The following is a 10445-nucleotide window of genomic DNA, read 5'->3' as shown; positions in this document are numbered from 1 at the left end:
ATCAAAAGTTCGATTAGGATTTTAATCCCCACAGGCAATCAGTTGCTCCCTACAACTTGATATTGTAAAATTGTATTTTATGTTTAAAATCTTAAATCTAGAGACAACCTTAAGGTCATCCAACTATCTAAAAATACTATCTGCCAATGAATTCAAACCCAAACCACATCTTAGTATACCTTGTCTGACAAAACCCTATGAAATTCATGAGATCACCGTAAAATCTCAGGTAGTCTGAATGCACATACACACGGTATGATCTAAAATATTATTTGAATACAAGATATACACATTTTACTTTCTTTCTTATAGTCATCTCTTCCCTATACACACATAATATAGATTAGTATCCTTTAGATTATTTTCAGCTCCATTTAATTTTTAAAAAGTTAACTCCTTAACACTATTAATAATTCCTTAACATTATTATTAATAATAACAATAATCATAATAACAATTAAAAATGAATCACTGCTTAAAATTCCTTTAAAGTTGGAAAAGCACCAGACAATTGTGTTATAGGAATGTGATACACTATCTCAGGAAGCCTAGAATACTGGATTGGGACTGTAGAAGGACTGTCTTTGTCTTTAGTGACCTTATCAGACAGGGTTGATTTGGGCAGGATAAAGCACATCCTCTCTAGTTTAGCCATGGAGCCTGCTGGCTCCCATTCCATGATGCACAACTACTTTCAGCATGGCTCCATAGTTAACCTAAAACTAAACTGGCACATGTCGCTTCGGTGGCAACATTGGCAGCTTCCTCTGTTGCATTAGCAACAATGGGGGGAAGCCAGATGGCTGACACTTTCCCCTGTAGGATGGGGTTTGGAGTAAGTTGGACAATGCAAGGTGTGGGGCAACACCTTCTCTCCACCTTGTGCTGGGCACAGCTGGATTCGCTATGATCCGTGGCAATTCCAGTGGCCAATGTGATAAGGCCAGAAGTCTTAAGATTCCCCACATCTGATAAATAATGCATCAGTGCTATTTAGACTCTCCTTGTGATGCCTTGGTGTTTCTTTCTGCTGGTGAATAGGACATATCAGCAGGATAATAGGCTTTATTTCAGCAGAAGAAACTGGCAAATCACATCTGAATATTCTTTGGCAAAGAAAACCCTATGAGATTCACGGGGTCATCATAAGTTAAAGGGAGAGTTGAAGGCATACACACACACACATTGATATTTGCTGAAGAACTAGAGCTAAAGTCCCTTCAGAGGCAAATATATCTTTGCCAATCAGATAGCAATTTCTCAAGTGTATTGTAGAAGTTTCTCCAGATCACTCTCCTTCATCTCTTCTCCACAAGAAGGCTAATCAGTAGACCATAGTACAAACGTTTAATAGCTCTATTCTGAACTTGATTCTGGATAGTTCCAGAAAAGACCTCACAAAGGCAGGTAAATCAATTCTGATAAACCTTTTGGGTTGTCCCTACCACTAGAGCTCTTGCTGGATCAGGTTCACATAGGAGGGAAAATGAGGTGCACTTACTAGAGAATCATTCTTACAGGAAGAACATGATGTGATATTTCTGCTGCTACAAATAAATGAAATCTCTTTCCAGTTGGATGCACAGTTCACTTCTAAACTTACATTTCTTTTCATTGAATCATGGCTATTGCCAGACATTGACCTTTATGTTGAAAAGCTACTGCAAACAAGAAATACAGGCTAAAAATGAGAAGAAAAAGAAAGTTGCCATGTACTTAAAAATACCTTTCTGCTGAACAGATTTCAGAAACAAGCCATGCATCTGCAACTCTTCACAGTCTAACTGAATCTGACAGCAAAATCTTACAACTTCTAATAGCTTCAATGGGTAAGGTCCTTAAAACTGCTGAATGTTAGTGTAAATCATGCCATTATAGGTCAGAGAGTAATAATTTCTTTTAAAAAAATCAAACAGAATCTCGGTTTATGTTGAGTCCTTTAGGAAAGATCTGTGTTTCTAATTTCATCCGGTTATTTTGTTACTATGAGATTATGGGAACTCCATTAGCCTTTTAATTTTTTTAATTGCTCATACACATACCAGACTGGAGGTGAAATCACAGCACCAGCCCTCATCTCATTAACACCTGTATGTTTTACCTACAGTTTGTAAATCATAATATATAGTTTCAGATATTAAAACATTTTGAAATCATTTACTGAATGGGAAATTAAATTCAGAAACATACTTATTATGGATTCTCCACCCAATGGTTATTAGTTTATCTTTGATTCTTTGACTTCTCTGGGGGTGTTAGTTACATTTAATCTGGTAAATTGACACCCCCCCCCAACCCTTTTGGAGACTTGTTAGGAATGAGGAAACTATGAAAAGAAAGATTGGCCTTTAATCACCATAAAAACACAAGCACACAGAGATCTTAAACTTGCTGAATAGCAAGGGAAATGTTACTGTTTCTTGTCTGTTCTTAAAAATAAGTTGTTTTTTCTCTCTTGCTACATTTTTTTGGTGTGTGTGTGAAGATAAAATGGGACACTCAGTGGATTTCCATGGCTGATCAGGGATACAAACTAGTAGCCCAGAGGCCTAATCCAGTACTCAATCTATGCATCACATGAGTTTCTATGATACAGATCTGATGATATTGGATTGGTCTGAATTAATGGTCTCTCATTTTATGCCAGTTTATACTTCCAGTACTAGATATGTGAAGGTCCAGGGAAAAAACTCAAAAAACCCAAGCCTTTCCCCCCCTGGAAAAATGGATTATGGATTATTTCCTTTTAGAACGAGGAATAAATTGTGTAATACAAAGTGTTCATATATTTACTGCACTGAGAGCCTTTATAAATGAGGGTAGAAGACTATCTTTCAGTGTAAGAGTATTATAATCTCATGCCTTTCTTTTATCAGTTCTTATTTCAGGAATCTGTCTATTTCACTATTTAACTGTGGAGAACTAGCGGAGAGAAAAGGCAATTCTTTGTTTTTAACTAATGTTGATGTTTTATTCTGTTTTTATTGAGATAATTTTACTGGCTTCTTAAAGTGGCAAAAGGGATCCTTTTGGAACAGGTGTTCTTTATTGAAGGCCTCAGAGACCCGTTTTTAACAAATTGTTTTAAAAGGTAAGGTAAATGCGTAATTACATTCTGAATAAACTGTATATTTTCATATATATGTATGCCTCAGTTAATGAAATAGATGTGTTGTTAGGAATGACTTATTCACATTTGGTACCAAAAGCAGAAATAACATTGAAAGAACAGGGATTGTTTCCTACACCACAGCAGAGAAAAACGTGTTTCAGAAAATGTATTCAATAAAAACACAATATTCATATGTGAAATGAAACACCAGGTCAAGTATGTTTGTATAAGTAAACACCAATATCTTGAACCTTCAAGAAAACACTTCAGACCTTCTTCCACAATGCATCCAGGGATGATCTTGTTTCTCACCTGCGACAGGATGTGTGGGCTGTATTGGCGGGGTTTATTGTGTGTGTATGGGGGGGGGGGGGGAGGCAGGATGACGAAGGATCACATCCCTCTTTTTAGTTGTATTTAAGTAACAACAATTTTAATCAAGCATTTAGTGATATTTAATAACTTCAGCACTTAGCCTGGACATACATTTTAACTCTGAAGAAGATAGAAGAAACTACAGTCAGTCCCAAGTTACGAACAAGATAGGTTCTGTATGTTTGTTCTTAAATTTAATTTAAGTCAGAACAGGTTCAGTTTAAAAGTGTAATTCCACACACACACACACACATGCATTAGGGCTGTGCAAAAAGTCATTTGTACCTCCTATGTTGGATAAAGTCTTCAATTCCTTTTTCCTCCCAAGTCTAACTGAACAGTTCTCAGAATATACGTAGATAAAGTCCTTGAGAGAGAGGCTCTGAATTACTTAACTTCTCTGATGTTCTTCCCCTTGTTAGTGTCTGTCTCTCTCTGGAGTGATTCTGATATTGACTTGACTTCGTAATGACTCTAACGTAACTCCGTCTGTGACATGCTGTTTTAAAAAGTTAAATAGCCTCTGTGTATGTCTGTATATGTTGTATGTTAAAATTGGCATTGAATGTTTGCCATATATGTGTACATTGTAATCCGCCCTGAGTCCCCTGCGGGGTGAGAAGGGCGGAATATAAAAGCTGCAAATAAATAAATAATATTGTCGAAGGCTTTCATGGCTGGAATCACTAGGTTCTTGTGGGTTTTTTCGGGCTATAGAGCCATGTTCTAGAGGCATTTCTCCTGACGTTTCGCCTGCATCTATGGCAAGCATCCTCAGAGGTAGAGGTCTGTTGGGATTAGGACAATGGGTTTATATATATCTGTGGAATGGCTGGGGTGGGGCAAGGAGTTCTTCCCTGCTGCAGTTAGGTGTGAATGTTCAGCTGATCACCTTCATTAGCATTTGAAGGCCTGCCTGCGCCTGGGAAAATCTGCTGCTGGGAGGTGTTAATCTGTGCCTGGTTTTTTCCTCTCTGTTGTTTAGCTGTTATAATTTTAGAGTTTTTTAATACTGGTAGCCAGATTTTGTTCATTTTCATGGTCTCTTCCTTTCTGTTGAAATTGTCCACATGCTTGTGGATTTCAATGGCTTCTCTGTGTAGTCTGACATGGTGGTTGATGGTGTGGTCCAGCATTTCTGTGTTCTCAAATAATATGCTGTGTCCAGGCTGGTTCATCAGGTGCTCTGCTATGGCTCTGCTATGGAAAAAACCAGGCACAGATTAACACCTCCCAGCAGCAGATTTTCCCAGGCGCAGGCAGGCCTTCAAATGCTAATGAAGGTGATCAGCTGAACATTCACACCTAACTGCAGCAGGGAAGAGCTCCTTGCCCCACCCCAGCCATTCCACAGATATATATAAACCCATTGTCCTAATTCCAACAGACCTCTACCTCTGAGGATGCTTGCCATAGATGCAGACGAAACGTCAGGAGAAATGCCTCTAGAACATGGCTCTATAGCCCGAAAAAACCCACAAGAACCTAAATAAATAATAAATTGTACACCTTCCTAGCTCCCTCCCTGCTCACCTTCCAATTGTAAAATGGCTGATTCTCAAAGGAACAAGAAGGGTTTTGCCTAAGGCATCCACCATTGGGAAGATTCTTAAATGGGAAGGGAAAGAGGCTATCTAGACTGACCCTCCACAGAACAATACATGCAGTGCTAACCCCTTCTAACTAAAAAAAGGGGCTGAAATAAAGGTAAACAATGAGAGCTCTTGTGGAGGCATGACAGGGCCTTTAGTTTTTAAAACAGGACTATATTCCAGTTAATGCATTGATCTAGAAATCACAGCAGAATTTCAGATTTCTTGCATCCCCAGTGTGGCAAATGCAAGTTTTATAACTGTCAGTTTGGACAGCATTAGTAGTGTATTACAAAAGAGCAGTCTATCTCCTTCCTGTCATCTTCCCTTCCCTTTTGGTTGGTAGTTTCTGCATGGTGGGAAAGAAAACATTTTCCCAGTCAGCCATTTACTGTGCAACAGGGGAAAGCTGTCACTCTGCTATGAGTAAGCTTTGCAAGATAAGTCAAAATGATTTACCCTGTAAATAAAGTTTGCTGTTTTCTTTAACTGGAAGAATTACCCATGTGGCGAGACTTCCTATGGGAGGGGATGTGGTCGGCCTTCGGCCACACTGTTTGTCTTTTTTTTTTTTTGTTGAGAAAAAAGCAGCATTGGAAAGATTAACAAGTCTATCACTGAAAGAACTGATCTATCAAAGCTGTGGATACAAAGCAGACCATTCATGCTTTGCTTTTCTGAAATCACAGCTTTCCCCATTTATATTTTGATTAAAGGGAGGGTTTTCCACGCCCAGCCACACACAATGTCCACCTCTCCCCACTCCAAATAAATTAGGACTACTATGGGCAGAATCAAAGAAGGAGGGACTGACTGTATGGGGTATGGCCAAGTCCTTTTATATTCTGCTATAGCAGAACCATAGTGAAAAGTCTTGAAAGTCTTGTATCATATTTATCTTGCTTTTGAATTTGACAGATTGCATAGACACAGGATAAAGTAAAAATTTTTGGAATCATGGAAATCATAGTTAATAGGTATAAATGTCTACTTTCAGCTTCTAGTTCTTTAATCAATCAATACAGACATCAACTCCTTTTGTCCAGTGAATCATTACTACTATGTGTTTACTGGTGAATTACAGCTTAGTTAGCCCTATTGGTTGGTGTACAAAAAGGAGTACAGGTAGTGTTTAGCTACCACAATTCCCCACATATTACAACAACAATGATACAGAGTTAGTGCTATTTGAATGTTGCAGTTTACAGGTTTTGACCACTATTCCTTGTTTTTTCAGAGCCCTGTGAATATACAGGTTGAGAATCCAGAATTCTAAAATGTAAAAGTGTCCATGTGGGTGACTGAGATAGTGATTTTTTTTACTTTCTGAAGGTTCAATGTCCACAAAATATCTCATAATCACCCTGTCCCCCCTCAGGGAGAGAGGCTAATCTATAAATAAAGTATTTATTATTTATTATTGATGCATACAATTATTTGAAATGTTGTCTAGAAAATTATATGGATATGTGTATAGGTGTATATGAAGTATACATGATTTTGTTTTGTTTAGACTTTGGTCTCATTTCTAAGATAACTCATGATGTATATGCAAATATTCTAAAATCTGAAAAAAAATTCAAAATGTGAAATACTTCTGGTTCCAAGCTTTTTGGATGATGGATACTCAACCTATATCTGCTTTTCTGTGAGTTGTGAAGTGAGTCAATAAAGATTGTATAGAGTTTTTATCTTACTGATTTGGTATCTGTGTTTATAGTTGCTTAGTATGAGCAGTGTGCCCCCCCCCCCCATTTCTTGGATGCCTATGTTGTGTTTCAAAAATCTATTAGATGTCCACAATGGATTGAATTTGAGAAATGAAAGAAAAATTCAGATGTTGAGACAAAATTATCATTTGGGCAGGTTTAGTACCTATTTCCCTCTCTGGCACTATACCCCTACCCCAATGACTTTCAGAAAGGTTCATGCACTTAGGGATGCATGATTCCTGGTGATATCAATAAAAAGGCATTTTGTAGTTCTCCCTTCTTTCCCTGTGTTTTGGTAGCACAAAAGAAAGAAAGAAAGAAAGAAAGAAAGAAAGAAAGAAAGAAGCAGCAGCATTGGGAAAATACAGGGTGATTACAAGTGGAAGGCATCAGGGACATCTGGCTCTCCCCTGTCTTATAAACAAGGAATGGCAATGATGCCATTTTAATTTTAATTTAATTTTGGACATTTCTACCCCGCCTTTCTCTAATGGACCCAAGGCAGCTTACAAGATCATTAAACCACATCCTGACATCAACCATATATATATGACATAAAAGTACGTCAACCATATATAAATAAGACATAAAAGTAGAAAAGCCTTAAAATAGTAGAACTATCAAAACTGGATTCAATAGAATATTTCTAAAATTCCTATCTATAGTTCCATATTCTACATAGTAGGTTAACTACAGGGTTTAAAAAGTCCTTGGTAGTCTGCTTCCTTAGGCCTTTAATGCATTGAGCCACTGTGCAAACTTCCTCTATATTATTTTACATGACCTTGAGATATATTCATTTCTGAATAATGCATCTTCTTTCTTCCTTTCTTTTCAGAGACCTAGTTTGTAATTTGTGTAAAATAAGTACACTCTGGCAGAAACAGTAAACATGACCATGAACCCAGAAGCTCTAATTTCTTTATCAAATATCCCCCTCTCTCCCTCCCAAGGTAAAATATCTGGGATGTGTTGAATCTTCATTGCACAAATGACAATAAACTCAGATTGCTAAACACAATCCTGTCAGGTTTTACAACAATCGCTTTTCAGCTGTTAAGTATTTTGTATGGTAGTCAAGGATCACTGCTTCGTACCCAAGCTGTATGTTTGGTGACATTGACCTTTCGCATGCAGATACTGACTACTGAAAGGAAGGAAAGAAGCTTGTAAACCCATTTTATAGCAGTGCTTTGGATTGTCCCCTTTTAATCTGTCATTGGAACCCTTAGGATTTTTGTTGTTGGGTGCCATGGATTAAATTGTCTGAATAGTTACTGTCCAGTATGGGTAGGAAAGGGGGAGGAAGGACATGTATAATATGTGTCGATATTTTGCCTTTTTGTGCTATGGTGACATGTTAAAAAAAAGCCATTACTTGTTATTGGCCTATTTCAGTAAAGAACATGCTCTGGTCCAACTGTTTTGTGTGATAAGTTGCAATGGAACTCAGGGCTGGCCTTACCATTAGGCAGAGTGTAGTGGCTGCCAAGATGACTTCAGTAGATATCATGGCATTTGTATACTAATTGGCCCATATCCAATCTTCAATTAGGAGATTAAGGACATTATCACAGGAGGTCTGTGAACTGGAATTGCAGTAGGATAACCTTGAATGTTGCCAGTAGCCATTACATGATGTGTGCATGCTGCTATTGATTTGGCTTCCCCCCATGAACTCATCAATGCCTCCTGAGAGCATTGCTTTCCCATTACTTATCATAGTTTGATAGTTCCTTTCCACTCCAGTGCCAATATGCTAGCAGTCAAGTATTGTTAGTGGGTGTGATTTTCTCTATTCACAAACTAGTTGTTTTCCTTTCCCCTGTTATTTCTTTTCTGTTCTCTTTCATTTCATCCTGTATTAGTTTAACAGTGAAATTGCAGTGAAAAAAACCCACAAGGCATTCTGGATAGGGTATAGAGCAGGAAGGCGCAGTTACTGAGGCAGTGAAGAAGAGAGACTGTTGGACCATAGAGGGCCAAAGCAGTGTTGTAGCACTACTGCTAAGATATGACATAAATGTAGCTATCTCAGAAGGTTTCACTCAGTGCAAAACATATGCTGTGACCTGAACTGTGGCTCATACTGGTGGTATTTTGCTTTTAATGGCTTATTTACTAATGCCAGTGATGAGTCTGCAGTCATGAACTAGGTCTAAACTATTTCACAAAAATCCTTTGCTTGTGTAAGATATCAAACCCCAATTTTTATCCTAGGATTTCTTCACCTTTGTGGTTCAGTCCAAGTGACAGGTCTGCCACTCAATTTCAGCTGAAGTGTGAACTCTTACAGTTTAGTCTCAAGGAAATGACACTTCATTACTGAGCTGAAAATCTATGCCCTCTTAGTCACCTCGTTGTACTGCACAAATACTCTGATTTTAACTTTTGGGTTATTTAGACGACACTGTAAGGGCTAGGATAGTTACTGTCTTCTGCAAAGAAGCAATATGTGTATCTAGGTATGGACCCTATTATTTCCCAAGATGACTTCAGTAGATATGTGGCATTTGTATGCTTATTAGCCTGCATCCAGTTACTAGCCAAATTACTGAATTGGTTACTGAATCAACACTTACGTAAACTCCATTGATTCTGGATCAATGTGGCATTTTACTTTGACAGCAATGTTGCAACACATCAAGACATTTCATGAAGCACAAAGAAATGTGAAACTTTTGGGGGGACAAGGCTTTACATACATACATAAGAGGATTTTGAACGGTTCTCTACTCTAGGCAAATCTGACAGATTACAGTACCGTTTCTGCATGAAAATGAAGAAAAGCTCACTGTTTACTGAGCCAGTGGTTCCTAACCTTTGGTTCTCCAGTTGCTTAGGACTTCAGTTCCCAAAATTTTAGCAGGGCTTTTTTTTCCTTTTTTTTTTTTTTTTACTATAGTCCCTTTTGCCATTTGGAAATTTGCACTGGAAGATTTCCCCGGCTTCTACATAAGATAATGAAGGGATGAAGGTAATTGTTGAGTAATTTTTGAGTAACTGATTTAACTTTTCTAAAACTTGTTTGGCATGCCCTTGCCCTTTTGAGAGAGACCTGCTACTCCAAATGTCATGGGGAAAAATAGTAGCCCAGTATAGCAGATGATCCATGCTAACTGGAACATGTCAACAGTTTTAGCAATCTCTGCAGCAGGAGATGAAATTAATGGAGCCGGAGACTTTAAGGAAAGGCTGTTGTCATGCCATTAAACTGTCAAGGCAACAAGAAAATCCTTCCTCAACTGTCACCAAATAAAGATTTAGCACCTTTAGAACCTTTTATTAGCAATTATTTGTAGCCAATTGGAAGCTTGAATAGCTGATGATGGTTATACGAGATCTGGGCTGCCATATATTTAAGGTTCTTCATTTGATTCACTGTCAAGTTCATTATTCTAGAACATCTAGAGTTTCTTTGACGGAGAAAAAAATAGTTTGCAAAATGTAAACATGTAGACTCTGTGAATCAATTCCTTTTTTTAGTGGACAAAAGAGAAAACGAATCCTCAAAACTTTGATATTGTATCTATGTTTAGATGGAAGTCCTCACTTTCTTTTTTAATCACATTTGTATGGTGCAATAAAATAGAGTAGGCCATCCATTATAATAGTTTATGATTATTTTATGCTCCTGGCAAAATCTTCATGTTG

This window comes from Anolis sagrei, chromosome 4 (genome assembly GCF_037176765.1).
Source record: "Anolis sagrei isolate rAnoSag1 chromosome 4, rAnoSag1.mat, whole genome shotgun sequence".
NCBI lineage: Eukaryota > Metazoa > Chordata > Lepidosauria > Squamata > Dactyloidae > Anolis > Anolis sagrei.
This window is presented reverse-complemented; position numbering follows the sequence as displayed.